Here is a 15,659-nt window from a genome sequence, read left to right on the forward strand (position 1 = left end):
CAGGAATCATTATGAGACGGTGATAAGAAATGTCATTTTGATCTGACATCTGAAATAAATTAACAAGAACATTTCAATGAAGTCCCTGCAACTGTTCTTTCTGGTCTCAGTGGTTCATTGTGAGCCACTGTATAAATAAGCAGTAAAAGATGTGCAGGGGAAACTACAGACAGGAATATGTGGTTGCTGAATCATCTCAACTTTCCCTGGTGATCAGGTCATGAAGTACGGGTCCTCTTTGTGTCGGCAAACATGTGCCAGCAGCAAGCTTGGTATGTTGATTATTTAAAGGTTTTTTTTGTTCCATATAGTCATTTTCAGTAAAGAAATGTTAATAGAAAACATCTTGCTTTAAATGTAGGAGAGAAAATATTTTGGTCAGATAGAAATATGCTTATTTACATCTTATGAAAACATACATAAAAGAGGCAGAAACCATCGCATTCTGTTGTGATTTTGTTAAACTTCTCAGTTCATTCATTTTACATTTTGCATTTGAGATCATAGCTCCTTTTCTGTAATGCGTACATGTTAGCATGCAAACACAAACACACACACACACACACACACACACACACACACACACCACTCACCACTCACATTTGCGTCTTTTCACCCATCTGAATATGGTACCCTTTCTCTAAAACACAGCCTCACTTCCTTTGAGAAGTTTTCTGACAGGTTAGATTATGTTGAAATATTCAAGCATTTCTTCTACTCTTCTATTATATCTGTATGCGAGGAGACATATTCTCACTCTATTAATGTTGGGTTTGTTCATCTGTCTATATTTCATCATCTGATGGGTGAAGAATACTTCTTTGAGTTTAGCCATATCACTTGCATTGGCTAATTGGATTTGCAAACATGGTGGATAGAAGGATGAAATATTGTCTGATTGGCTCTTTCTTTTGCTATTCCAGGTAGTGTGCATGTTACAGAGTAAGGCGATAGATAACATAGAGCTGTCCCACAGATGCATAGACCTGCAGCCTAAAAAGCTGCTCTGACTGGTGTGAATGCCAGTGAGCCTGACAATAGGTGCTTAGTATGGATGCCCTCCATGCTGGGGTGATTTGTTATTCAGCAGTAGCTGACTAATGCATCGTCCATGGTAATCTCTACCTCCTCTTACATCATCTTACCCTTCACTATGTGTACAGCATAGTTTATAAACAGTTTATATATCATCTCAAAATATTCTCTAGCTTCATTTGGTGTATTATTTAAGATGGCAATTGACAAAAGCCCAAGCAAAATTTTCTTAATGCACAGGGAAAATGTATCAGCTCACATGACAAGAAGTCCACATGGTTCCAGAGGTTGAAACAGTATTGTTATGATGTCTACATGCCCAGATATCTGGGTTTATTATTCTTCCTTGCTGCAGCAAGTCAGGCCCCTAGAAGCTCCAGGATGCCAATCGATTTGTTCCGTATACTCAGCAAAACAGCTCTTCTTTTAAAATATAACTATGAAAGTATAAGCTTTAGTTTCACTGACCCGGTTGAGTTCTTTGTCTCTCTTTTCACTGAGATTATGGAATGGGATGTACTGACTAGCTTGTCCTGGGTTTCAAGTCTATGCCTGGAGCTGGCAGTGGTATCATCCCCATTTCAGAGAATGTCTGCCCCCATGGACAGAGAATGAAGATGAGGTTATTTGCCACAGGAAAATCCGTGCACTTTTATGAGAAGAAGAGAAAGTAGATACCAGGTTGGCTAAAACAAGAGATGTTCATTGACTTAAATCATCACCTAAATTAGAAGTGCTAGGTTCGATTCGATAAATGACTATGTTTAATCAGGAACCTTAAATTCCTAAACAGATATGCAATCACGTATTCTCTTGTTGATTATTCATTCAGTTTGTTTAATGAGTATCTCTGTGCACCACACCCTCTACTGAGTTATCGTGTGTATTGCTGAGCAAATTCAGGTATTGTTCTTGTATTCAAGACATTATAATTCTGGCAGAAAATATTGTTCTTAAGGACATAAGTAATTAATTACAATTATGATAAGAAGACATCCTTCTAGCCAGAATGGAGTAATATGGACAGAATTTACCCTTCACCTGAAGCACACAGAAACAAAATATATGAAAAACAGTAATTTCCAAGACACTGGACATCAGTTAATATATTATAGTAATCCCTAAGGAAAGGGAAACAAGACAAATGAGTCCTACGATGGTCCCAGATTATTGCCTATAGGGAGTTTCAAGATTCCAGTTTATATAGGGGAAAGCCAGTGGATGCCCTGAATTGAAGAGATACAGATGGAGTCCAGGGAGATGAAAAGGATTACAGTTCGCAGAGTATGGGAGAGAAGCAGCATAGGGAGAAATCTCCAGAGATATGTAGCAGGACCCCCTGATTATTCAGCAGTGGGGACCAATGCAAAGATGTGAGAAAGCCACCAGGGAATACAGAAATAACTACCGGAAAGGACTAGTGAGTACAGAAGTGACACTCACATGTGGCTGAGAATAGTCCCTATTCCCACCAGATACCATGGAAAATCTAAGGAGTCATGGAGACCGAATAGTGATACAGAAATGTCTTGTCCTGGCACTGGGGAATAATTAGTTCTAGACTGAGCATCACACCGACTGCCAGCAACTGCCTAATAAATATAGAAACCAGTCATAAAATAATAAAACTATTTCAAAGTAACTCAACTTTTTCGCAAAACAATCCCCAGGAACATTTGTAGAAATAAAAAAAAAATTATCACCCAGCAAGATAAAATACAATGTTAGGAATTCATTGAAAAACTACCAGGCATGCAAAGAAGCAAGAAAATACAACCTGACATGCTGAGAAAAAGTGGCCAATCAACTCAAAGCCAAAATGGACACAGAACTTTAGAATTAGCAGACGATGATTGTATTGTTACTTATTACTATTACTTATTACTATTAAAATAGTTATAAGTGTATTCCAAATATTTGAAAGCTAATAAAGTCATAGAAGATATTTTAAAAGTCTCCATTCAAATGTCTAAAAATGAAAATTACAATGGGATGAAAATATACTTTTGGAGGTTAATGGCAGCTTAGATATTGCAGAATTAAAGATTAGTAAACCTGAACACAAAGCAATGGAAATGATCCAAAATAAAATTATATATAAATATATATATATAAACATACACATATATACTATTTGTGTGTATGTATATACACACATATGTGCATATGATTATATGATTGTATATATATATGATATATATGATTAGCACTTAAATGAGTTGTATAAAAACTTCAATAATGCAATTAGAATGAAAGAGAGTATGGGTAATTGAAGGAATAATGGCCAAAATTTTCCCAAACCTCATAAGAACTATAAACTCACAGATCCAAGAAGCTCGATGAGCTTCAAGCACAAGAAATGTGAAGAAAATCACTAGAAGACACGTAATGATCCAGTTGTTGAAACCAATGATAAAAACAATCACTAAGGTAACCAGAGAACAAGGACACATTATAAACAGAGAAACAAAGACAAGGAAGGCAACTGATTTCTCGTTGGGAACATTGCGTGTGAGAAGGCAGGGAACATTATCCTTACAGCACTGAAGGTTAAAAGGGTTAAAAAAAACAAACGAAATAAACTGTCAACTTAGAATTCTACCCAGTGAACGTCTTTCAATAATTATGACAACATAAGCTGTTTTTCAGGCATACAAACCCTGAATAAATTTATCATCAGGAGAAAGGCACTACAAGAGACTGTAAAGGTCATCTTTCAGTGAGAAGAAAAGTGGTATGGACTTGCACAAAAAAATGAAGGGAAGCAGAAATGATAACTCCAAGGGTGGATGTACACACACACACACAAATTATATTGTAATAACATCCAGATTCATATGTAAAATATATATAATAACTTTGTAATAAGATCCAGATTCAGTCGGGTTCAGTGGCTCACTCCTGTATTCCCATCACTTTGGGAGGCCAAGGCAGGTGGATCACCTGAGGTCAGGAGTTTAAGACCAGCCGGGCCAACATGGTGAACCCCATCTCTACCAAAAAATACAAAAATTAGCGGGGATGGTGGTGTGTGCCTGTATTCCCAGCTATTCTGGAGGCTGAGGGATGAGAATCGCTTGAACCTGGGAGGCGGAGGTTGCAGCGAGCTGAGATCGCGCCACTGCACTCCAGCCTGGGCAACAGAGTGAGTGCCTCACTCAAAAAAAAAATTATTATATATATTTTACATATGAATCTGGATCTCTTTATTTATTTATTTATTTTCTAGATGGAGTCTTACTCTATCACCCAGGCTAGAGTATAGTGGCATGATCTCTGCTCACTGCAACCTCCGCCTCCCGGGTTCAAGCAATTCTCCTGCCTCAGCCTCCTGAGTAGCTGGGATTACAGGTGCCCACCACCACGCCAGCTAATTTTTGTATTTTTAGTGGAGACAGGGTTTCACCATATTGGCCAGGCTGGTCTTGAACTCCTGACCTCATGATCCTCTAGCCTTGGCCTCCCAAAGTGCTGGGATTATGGGAGTGAGCCACCGCGCCTGGCCGAATCTGAATTTCTTTAAAAGATAAATCATTTATTCTGTAATATATTGCCGTAGTCTCAAATTTCCCCCAACACATGTATTAATTTGCAAAGGGAAAAATAGTGACTTTGGAGTGGAGAGAACATGAAGATAGACCCTTAAGCAAAGGAACAAGAATAGCACCACCATTAATAAGTTGTACTGAAAGCATGTACCTCCTGACACAATGCACTGAACAGGATACAGGATCACCTTGATGACCTTCCCACCAACAACGCAGAACTCTAGTCTAATCATGGTGGAACAGCAGCTAAACCAAACTGAAGAGATGTTCTATAAAATCACTGCAAAGTACTCCTGAGTTATGCTGAAGTCATGGAAGACAAAAAAAATGAGGAACTGTCACAGATTAGAGAGGATTTAGGAAACACAGCCACTGGATGTTGTATGGGACCCTGGATTGAGTTCTGGTACAGGCTAAGGACTTTAGTCAGAAAAACTGGTGATAATCAATTAAGGCTGATAATTTATAGTAATGTGCCAATGTAATTTTCTGGTTTTGATCATTGTACTGTGGTTGTGTATGAGGTTAACTTTAATGGAGAACTGGATGAGGGATATATGGACATGTGCTATTTTTTCACAGCTTTTCTAGAAGTATAAAATTATTTTAAAATAAAACACTGGCTGGGTGCAGTGGCTCACACCTGTAATCCTAGCACTTTGGGAGGCCAAGATGGGCAGATCACTTGAGATCAGGAGTCCATGACCAGCCTGGCCAACATGGTGAAACCCCATCTCTGCTAAAAATACAAAAATTAGCTGGGTAGTGGGTGCCTGCAATTCCAGCTATTCGGGAGACTGAGGCAGGAGAATCCCTTGAACTCAGGAGACAGGTTACAGTCAGCCAAGATCACGTCACTGCACTCCATCCTGGGGGACAGAGTGAGACTCCATCTCAAAAACATAAAATAAAATAAAAACTAAACTAAACTAAACTAAAATAACATTGAATTATGATAAGGGCTGAGAAGTGTAACAAAAGATTACTCCAGAATGTAAAACAGAAGAACATGATGTAGTATGGAAAGATGTCAACAATTTCCCTGAATAGCTGATACACCTCAGAACTGAAGTATGAGCAAGGATCACCCTATGAAGCACGTATAAACGAGGGAGACTGAGCATCATCTCTGTGTATTCATGGAGCTCAGAATGGATGTTGACACAGCTATGAGCATATATTAATTTTAGCACCATTCCAGGAAGTGAAGAAACTAGATGACCCTAGAGAACTCCCTAAATATGGTTTTCACTGAGAAAATTATGCTTTCCTTCTCTGCAAGAAGGGCTTGAACGTCTCACTGTTAGCAGCCAGTCTTCTGTGAATCAGGCTTCCAATGATGGTGGTGATTCCTTTTGTGGAGCCATCTAAGTCTTCTTGCACAAGTTTCAGAGTTCCACTTTAATGAACTAACTAGCTAGGGTTAAGAAAAGAATTTGTGTTGCAGGATTGAGTTCTCTTCTGCAAAGCTAAATGCTCCTGATAGAGACAGCAGTTTTAAACCTTGTTCTCAGGTGTGTCATGCTGGACCTGTCTTAAAGATAGTAAAGTAGGAATTTAGCTTTTAAATACCAAGTATAATGAAAAGTAACTCAGCTATTGTTATGAGCTAAATACAGCTTCCATCCGATAGCTCTTCCAATCATCTCGGGACCTAGAATGTTTGCCACATTTCTCTTGGGTAACAAGTAGGTTTTTGTTAGTGGATGAATTTTCAATGTATATTTATAATCTGCCAAAATTCATGATACTGACAAGAGAACTCACAATATATTCTGAGCTGTTACATCCCCTCATCAATATTATCATAATAGAAATAGATGGTAATGGGATGTGTTTACAGTACGATGGGCATTTCAGAATCACATTCCTCTCACTTTTTAAAGATAAAGGCACTCTCGATTGTTTATACATATTCCCTTCTTCTATCTGAGCACTTTTCATATTTCTTTATGAAAACAGTTTCCTCTGTACATAATTGTGATTGCCTAGTCTTGAGAAACGTTAACTGTGCATTCATAGGAAAATTAGTAACTGAGAAAGTCTACTTCCATGTAAGCAGGGTCACTGAAATCTCAACTGCTCCTTTGTGGAAAAGGAGATTCTGAGTCATGACCTTCCTTAAGCTTTCCTTTGCCGGGAGAAACCTAATTAGAAGGGGGGTGGTGAATTCAGGGCTATTTATATCATTCTTCTTTCCTCCCAGATAAGTACTCTTAATACCCATTCATTGAGAAGTTGTTCCAATGTTAATGGTAAAATATATCTATCAGAAACTGGATGAAATCCTTCTACCCCCAGAGATCATCTTCACCAGGACACAGGACATCAGAGAGCCTTGGGCAGAAGCAAGACCAGAGTTGGTCTTGAACTTGTTTTTTTGACCAGTCCAGAAAGTCAAATGTCATCTAGATCCCTGGCTGGGTCACCTACCTCTTTAACCTCTAACTGGGCAAAATGCTAGATTTGACTTCCCTTGTGCGTGCCATAGCTGGTTTAAATATTGAAATAAATTACTCTTTCATGCTCTCAGATACCATATTTTGTGATATCACTGTGGTTCTGAGCCTATATTTTCATTTTTTGTGATGCTCATATTTAATAAGCTCTGCAGTGAGGAACTTGGAGTCCCAGTGTTTCTCACAGAATTGGTATGTAAGAGTTGCTTAGTCACTGTTTGTTGATTTCATGGCATTGTTTTTTCTCTGTTTTTTCTTTTTTCTTTCTTTCTTTTCTTTTTAAGAGATGGTGTCTTCCTCTGTAGCCCAGGCTAGAGTGCACTGGTACAATCATAGCTCACTACAACCTTAAACTCCTGAGCTTAAGCTATTCTTCTGCCTCACCCTCGCAAGTAGCTGAGACTACAGGCATGCACCACCAAGCCCAGCTAATTTTTTTATTTTTTGGAGAGCTGGGGGTCTCACTATGTTGCCCAGGCTGATCTCAAACTCCTGGCCTCAAGAGATTGGCATTTTGCTTTTGTAATTAAAGACAACCTGAGCATATGTCACATATTAGTTTTCTGTGCTGCCTTCAGCTCACTGGGCAGTGTGGCTGAAGCAATAATATGTTTTTATAGAAGGCAGTCAGTTGTCCTAAGCATGGGCATCTGATTATCAAATTTAGCTTCAGATAAGACTGCAAGAGTATTAGCTCAATGAGCCAAATTAGCAATATCTCTCAAGGGCATAGTGCAATTACTTATTTTCCTAAGTAACATAGACACGCTCTGACTTAATTACAATAGTTTTACTGTTGAGTAGATGGTGGTAATTTCCAAGTTAGTATATCTCATTAATGAGGTTTGCAAACTATTCTTGGCAATACTGTGAAAGGCCTTTACATTTCAAATCATTTTCTAAATTGCTAATTGCATCTTTGTAAGAAAAGCATTTCCAACTTTTCTTCTGGAGCTGAAATGTGTGTGCTTCAGAAAAGTCTAAATGCTAAATTTCCCCAGGTGACAAGACTTGACTACACATGCAAAACAAACATAAATATATTTTTTCTCATATTTGTATGTCTCGAAAACATCAGAATAATATCCACCACTATACATTCAGATATTGAGTTGTTTCATTGGGATCTGGAAAGCTGAATTTACCAGGAGCGAAGCCTCTTAAACCAGGAGCGAAGCCTCTTAATTCTGAGGCCTAGTTCTGACCCTGGGGTGTTCACATAACCTTAGACAAGTTAGATAACATTCCTCTCCTTCAGCTTATTCATCTACAGAATAAGTGGATTCACCCTGTTACTGAATATCTACTATGTGCGAAACATTATTCTAGGCATTAGGAAAACAGCGACAATTTCTAGGAGCTTATATCCCAGTGGAAAAGACAACAAACACATAGATAAATAAACAAATTAGCAGTATAAACTAGGGATACACTGGTGATGCAAATACAATCAGGTAATATAATTCAGATAGTGCTGGGGGAGTGGCTTTGGGAGGAACACCTCTCTGAGGATGGTAAACCATTTGAATGACAATTTAAATAAGGAGAAAGGTTCAGTTGTAGGAACCTTGGAGTAAATACCTTTCAGGCAGAGGGAATGGCAGAGAGTTCGCTGAGGTGGGAACTGACTGATTTCTCAAAGTATCTTCAGCTATAAATTTCAATGATTTCTGTATTCGCCACTTCAGAAGTGTGCCACTTACTAGTTGTCAGGATTTAGACTTAATTTTTTTTATATAGGCTTAGCTTTCTTTCATACTATCTTGTCATTAATGCAATGTATGTACAGTTGACCCCTGCACAACTTGGGGGTCAGGGGCACCAACCTTTCTGTCCCCTACACAGTCAAAAAATCCACATGTAACTTTTAACTTCCTAAAAACTTAACTACTAATAGCCTACTGTTGACTAGAAGCCTTACCACTAACATAGTCAATTAACACATATTTTAATGTTATATATTATACACTGTATTCTGTAAGCTAGAGAATAAAAGAAAATAAAGTAAGCCAGAGAAAAGAAAATGTTATAAAGACAATCATAAGGAAAAGACAATATATCTATGATGCTATTCATTAAGTGGAAGTGGATCATCACAAAAGTCTTGATCCTCATCGTCTTCACATTAAGAAGGCTGAGGAAAAGAAGGGGTTGGTCTTGCTGTCTCAGGGGTGGCAGAGGTAGAAGAAAATCCACGTTATCTGTGGACCCACACAGTTCAGCCTCATGCTGTTCAGAGGCCAATTCTAATTAATGTTTCTATGACCCTCTCCCCCAACAGATTTCTGGGGTTTGTTTCCATCATTGCCAGTCTAGCACACCCCTCTTCCTTGTTGGTTTCCCAGTGTAACCATCCAGTGGCTATGGACACATAGAGGAACAAGAAAATTCGGCGGCTTCAGCGTTCTTTAGTTTTAATTTTCATTTTAAGTTCCGGGGTACATGTGCAGGACGTGCAGGTTTGTTACATAGGTAAACATGTGCCATGGTGGTTTGCTGCACCTATCAACCCATCACCTAGGTATTAAGCCCAGGATGCATTAGCTATTCTTCCTAATGTGGTCCCTCCCCTGACCCCACCCACTAACAGGCCCCAGTGTGTGTTGTTTCCCTCCCTGTGTCCATGTGTTCTCATTGTTGAGATCCCACTTATAAGTGAGAACATACAGTGCTTGGTTTTCTGTTCCTGGGTTGGTTTGCTGAAGATAATGGTTTCCAACTTTATTCATGTCCCTGCAAAGGGCATGATCTCATTCTTTTTTATGGTTGCATAAGTAGCATTCCATGGTGTATATGTACCACATTTTCTTTATCCAGTCCATCATTGATGGGGATTTGAGTTGATTCCATGTCTTTGCTATTGTGAATAGTGCTGCAACGAACACACACATGCATGTATCTTTATAATATAATGATTTATATTCTTTTGGGTATATACCCAGTAATGGGATTGCTGGGTCAAATGGTATTTCTGCTTCTAGATCTTTGAGGAATCACCACACTGTCTTTCACAATGGTTGAACTAATTTACACTTCCACCAACAGTGTAAATGCATTCCTATTTCTCCACAATCTTGGCAGCATCTGTTGTTTCTTGACTTTTTAATAACCACCATTTTGACTAGCATGAGATGGTATCTCTGCTCCAGCCTTCTTAAAGATTCTTGTATCTAGGGTCCTTCCCAGATATCAACAATTCTCTTGAAAAGATATCCAATTTAAATGTTGTCATTTACATGGAATTTTCAACAGAGTATTAAGTTGAACATTTTCAACACTTCTGCCTAATACCGATAAGATTGATGTTAATAAAGATAACTAGAACAATGCAGCTAATGTATATTTCACACATTCATCTGGTAAGGCATTGACTCTATGAAGGAAAGTATTATGCAATGATGGGTCTAACTGGTGTCTAGAAATGTACCAATCAATAACAACGTCCAGTCTGACTCAGTCCACTCCAAAACAGTCAAAAACGAAGCATCAGAGTCTGGTTGCCATCATTTCAATACCTAGTGCCAGTTGATGAGCTCCTTCTGTTTTGATCCGTGATTCACACAAATGCTTTGTCAAAACCATGACCACCATATTGGTTTCACTTCACTGGCTCATCTGGCCATTGCTGGTCTATGGAAAATTTTTTTCACATTGCAGCATACCTATAAAAGAAACTTTTTAGAAGTATTCCAAAATTCGACCACAGTTCTAAAAACATGCATGTCATTACAAGTTTTGAATCTGAAAGAAGATCAAAGAGTGTCCAGTCAAAAGTAAGAAAATTATTAAGGTAGACCAGACAGTTAATAACTAAAGTATTAGCACATTAAAAAAATAGACAATGCTTATGGTATTTCTTATATTTTAATAAAGATATTATTTTATGATTTATAAATATTTATTTGTACACCTTATTTTGTGTTCATAGTTTTGTATTCTTTTTCTTAAAACAGATTTCCTGAATTATAAACTCTTCAGGCCCTACAAAGCCTGGATGCACCTGCTTGTAACTATTAGCTCTCTGTGTAGGCTCAGCTCAGTAGGTAACCATGACAAGGGCAGGAACCCCTTCATGGTTACATTTATGCAGGACCCCAGGAGAATGTGAGAGTGCACAAAGGTGGTCAGTAGAACAGCACCTTTGAATGACAGAACCTCCTGTGCCTCTTTGTAAGAACTTTCAGGGAAGGTCCAGGTCTTTAATTCTCCATCAAGTGGAAAAGGCCATATTCAGCCTCACCTCTCCAGGGTCACGGGACACAAGAGGGATGCAGCAGTGGCCACTGTCTGCAGGGATGATGGCTCTAGTCTCCTGTGTCATCAGCCAGTGACTAGTTAGGTGACCTTGAAAAAAATAATTTTACTTCTGTGTTCCCTTTGAAATAGGACGTATAACAGAATCTACTTGTTAGGCTTGTGTGAGAATTAGACTATGTATGTCAAGTGGTGAATACAATAAAGGACAGCTGTGGTGGTTGTCAATGCTACTGTCTTCATCCTCCTCTCCATCAGTGTCAGTTCTCTACTTTAAACAGCACTTTTTCCATAAGGTCTTCTCTGGCTACCCTAATTAAAGTAATAACTCTTGCCTTCCCCCCTGTTTCCTCATCCTGCTTCATTTGGCTTCTTTGCATTTATTTTTCCCCGACATGACATGCATTAATTTGGTTGTGGTCTGTCTCATTCCAAAAGGGAATAAATTCCATGATTTCAGAGGTCTTGTTTTCCTAAATGCTGCATTATTAGTGTCTAGATACATGCTTGGCATACAGTTGGTTCTCGATAAATGCTTGATAATTAAACAAATCAGTATTCTCACAGTCTATTCACTGCTGTGTGGCTAAGGTAGAAATATATGGGCAGGTCAGTGGCTGGGATGGATAAAAAATGCTGGAAGAATGTTTATCTCTTTCCAGCATGTTCAGTGTTCACAGCTGTAGAATTAGTTCAAAAATAATTTGGATCTCTCTTTTAATTTTTAATTTTTTTTTTTTGAGACAGAGTTTCGCTCTTGTTGCCCAAGATGGAGCGCAGTGGCATGATCTCGGCTCACTACAACCTCTGCCTCCTGGGTTCAAACGATTCTCCTGCTTCAGCCTCCAAGTAGCTGGGATTACAGGCGTCCACCACCATGCCCAGCTAATTTTTTGTATTATTATTATTATTGTTTTTAGTAGAGACAGGGTTTCACCATGTTGACCAGGCTGGTCTCAAACTCCTGACCTCAGGTGATCCACCTGCTTTGGCCTCCCAAAGTGCTGGGATTACAAGCGTGAGCCACTATGCCCAGCCTGGATCTCTCTTTGAGACTGCCATCTCATGGGCAAAGACCAGCGTCAGCTCTGTAAAATGGAATCCTTGTTATGCTCAGTACGTGATAAGACATGACATGGTCGTAGTGTGGCATCAGGGCTTCCTGCCCAAATCATGTGCAGCAAAGTGGTTCATGCCACCATTTGTTCTCTGCAGAGCTTAGATTAAACAAAAAATGCTGATAGACACAGGCAGGGGAGAGCTAGGTTTTGTGGAAACATGAATCTTCTCTCTTCCATGATAAGGGGAAGTTAAGAAACATCTAAAATCTTTGATGCCATCAAGTGCCGATAAATCATTTGTGAAAATGGAAAGGAATAAAGGTAGTGGAACATTGAAGCAGCATTTAAGGTGATGTTGGAACACATGGCATGGACACCACTAATTTGGGTTCCTAGAGAGATATTAGTCAATACTCGAAGCATTGAGAAAGTAACAATTTGCTGAATTATAAGATGACCTGGCCATGAATTCAAACTTGGAAGGCTTTTAAAAAATTTTCAACTCATGAAATATACCGATTTCTAAAGCTTAAGTTTTATTTTAAATAAATGAACTCATCAAAATGCAATAAAAATTAAATGAGCTAAATTAATTTAACTTAGAAATAAATATTTTTAATGGAGTTACTGAAAGGAATATGATCCAACACATTTTCACTTATTTATTTCTGTTACGTAAATCAAAAGTATTAAGTGACAAGCTTAATGTTCCGTCTCAGACTGATATTTTTGTTTCAATGGAAAACTGATTTAATCAGAAAACTTTCTCATCTAACAACACAGAATAAGTCACAGGAGACTGTTCTAGATAATTAAAGTTCAAATTTAGCTTTTGGATTTGAGAAATGTCTGGTTTAATCATTTTAATTTACAGTAAATATGAGAATATTGTGAGACTGGATTTTATTTTCTCCTTTTCTGTGTGCATGGGGGCTCCGTGGCTTTGTGGGTTACTTGGATTACATGAGGAACATTAAGGATCAATAACATGTAACACATAGAACATTATTTTGAATTGGGCATTTTGCTAAGGGCTTCATATGACCAACCATTCAGTCCTTTGTGCACCCATTTTACAGTTGAGTAAACAGAGGTGCTGAGAGGTGAAGTTACTACCTCATGGGCTCAGAGCTAGGAAGCTTCTTCTTTTCCACCTCTGAGCTCTGCTATTCTGTGTGCCAGCTTCTTCCTTGTCAAGCTTCCCTCATGCGTTGAGAGACATGATGACCAGCGTCACTGGATTTGTATTCCACCAGCCTAAAAACCCTAATAGAAAGAGAACAACCCAAAGGTTTCTATCAACAGCCTGTAATGCCGAGTTAGCTCCTTTGCTGTAAAGGACATTATTGAGAATTTTGGTGAAATTAGAATGAAGTTTGATTTTTATATATCAGTAACATATCAAGGTGAATTTCCCGATTGTAATGGTTGTCTGGAAGTTTTGTAGGTTTTGTTCTTATTGTAGGAAATACTTAAGTAATTTGGGGTGATTGGGCATCAGATTGGCAATTTATTCTCACTTGGTTCAGGGGGGTAAAGTTCCTTGTACTATACTTACTACTGTTGGTTATTTTGTGACTATTTCAAATTAAGAATATATTAATATTGTTAATGCGTTACTCCACAACCATCTGTGATTGTGGGTCCCCACTGGCGTAGGCTGTGCTCCTGCTAGGGGTGGCTCTGCTTCAAGTGTCCCTCAACTCCCTCTGGCACCAGCTGGCCAGCCCAGCAGCACATTCCCAAGGAGGTGGGAGAGGCCCAAGAGAGCAATTAGAACACTCATGGGTCCAAAGGGGAACTCCAACACATCTCTCTCTTTCTACTGGCCTAAGCAAGACATGTGCTTGAATACCAAGCAAAGAGGCTGATATGGTTTGGCTTTTAATCCCCACCCAGATCACATCTGGAATTGTGATCCCCACGTGTGGAGAGAGGGACCTGGTTGGAGGTAATTGGATCATGGGGCGGTTTCCCCCATGCTGTTCTCATGATAGTGAATGAGTTTTCATGAGATATGATGGTTTAAAAGTGTGTGACTTCCTTTGCTCTCTCTGTCTCCTGCCCCCATGTAAGACAAGCCTTGCTTCCCCTTCGCCTTCCGCCATGATTGTAAGTTTCTTGAGGCCTCCTCAGCCATGCAGAACTGTGAGTCAATTAAACCTCTTTTCTTTATAAATTACCCAGCCTTGGGTAGTTCTTTATAGCCATTTGAAAATGGACAAATACAGGGGCCTTTTAGTGGGATGAATCCACATCTCCGCATGGCAAAGGAGGTAAGAATTGAGGTTAGTGATGCAAACTACCTCAGTGCTGTAAACAGAAACAGGTGGGGTTGCACAGGGATGCTATAAAGATGTCCACCACGCCTGTCTTTCATATGTACAGAAGAAAGGTACATCAGAGGAGGTAAGTATCCAGAGCACTCACCACAATGTTTGACCCATAGTTAGCAATTAATAAACGTTAGTTATCTTTATTTTAACAATTTCCATGGTCAAAGTTGCTGATTGTCTATATATAGATGCCAGACCAAGAAGAAAGATCGAAAAATATCTTAATTTTCTCTGTACGTTTCTTTGTGATGGTGAGAAGAAATTATTTCTTCCATGCCAAGCAGCTGGTTGGGTCAAATATCTCCAGAACATTATGGTTTTATTTGTGTAATTAATTAAAACTTTTTTCAATATCACTTTCATAAATCTTGAATATGAAGTACCTATAAATTGACTTAGCTCTGGTTTATAGATTGGCAATGTAAAAATGTCATATATTCTATATCCTTGTAAGTCAACCATAATTCATTTAAGATTTGGAGAATGGGTAATAAAAATGGAGTAGAAAGAAAAACTATAATAGGAACGTATTTAGTTAAAAAATGTAAAAGAAAAGTTTTTAAAAACAAAGAAAGCATGTTTGAAAAAAGTTGTTAAAATTAAGGATCTAATACACAGGTCTAGATACCTGCTCAAACACATACCTTCTAAGATCCACTGATGTTGAAAACTTGATTTTCTCACAAACATAGCCCCAGGTGATTGGGAAGAGTCTGAGAATTCAACCTAATTACCTGAATCATTTTAGGATTTGGAAATGATTTGTGTGGAATATAATAAAACTTAATCTTCCTCTTCACCCAAATTTATAGTTGTGGTGGAGAGGAATTTATTCCATGTGGAAGACTGAGTATATTTCAGAAGAGGATGCCTGCTCACTTATAATCAGACTTAGAAGGCCATTCTAATTATGATTTACTACCACGCCTTTCAGAACCAGTCTCTCTTCAACCCCACACAAATGAT

This window comes from Pan troglodytes, chromosome 10 (assembly GCF_028858775.2).
Source record: "Pan troglodytes isolate AG18354 chromosome 10, NHGRI_mPanTro3-v2.0_pri, whole genome shotgun sequence".
Classification (NCBI taxonomy): domain Eukaryota; kingdom Metazoa; phylum Chordata; class Mammalia; order Primates; family Hominidae; genus Pan; species Pan troglodytes.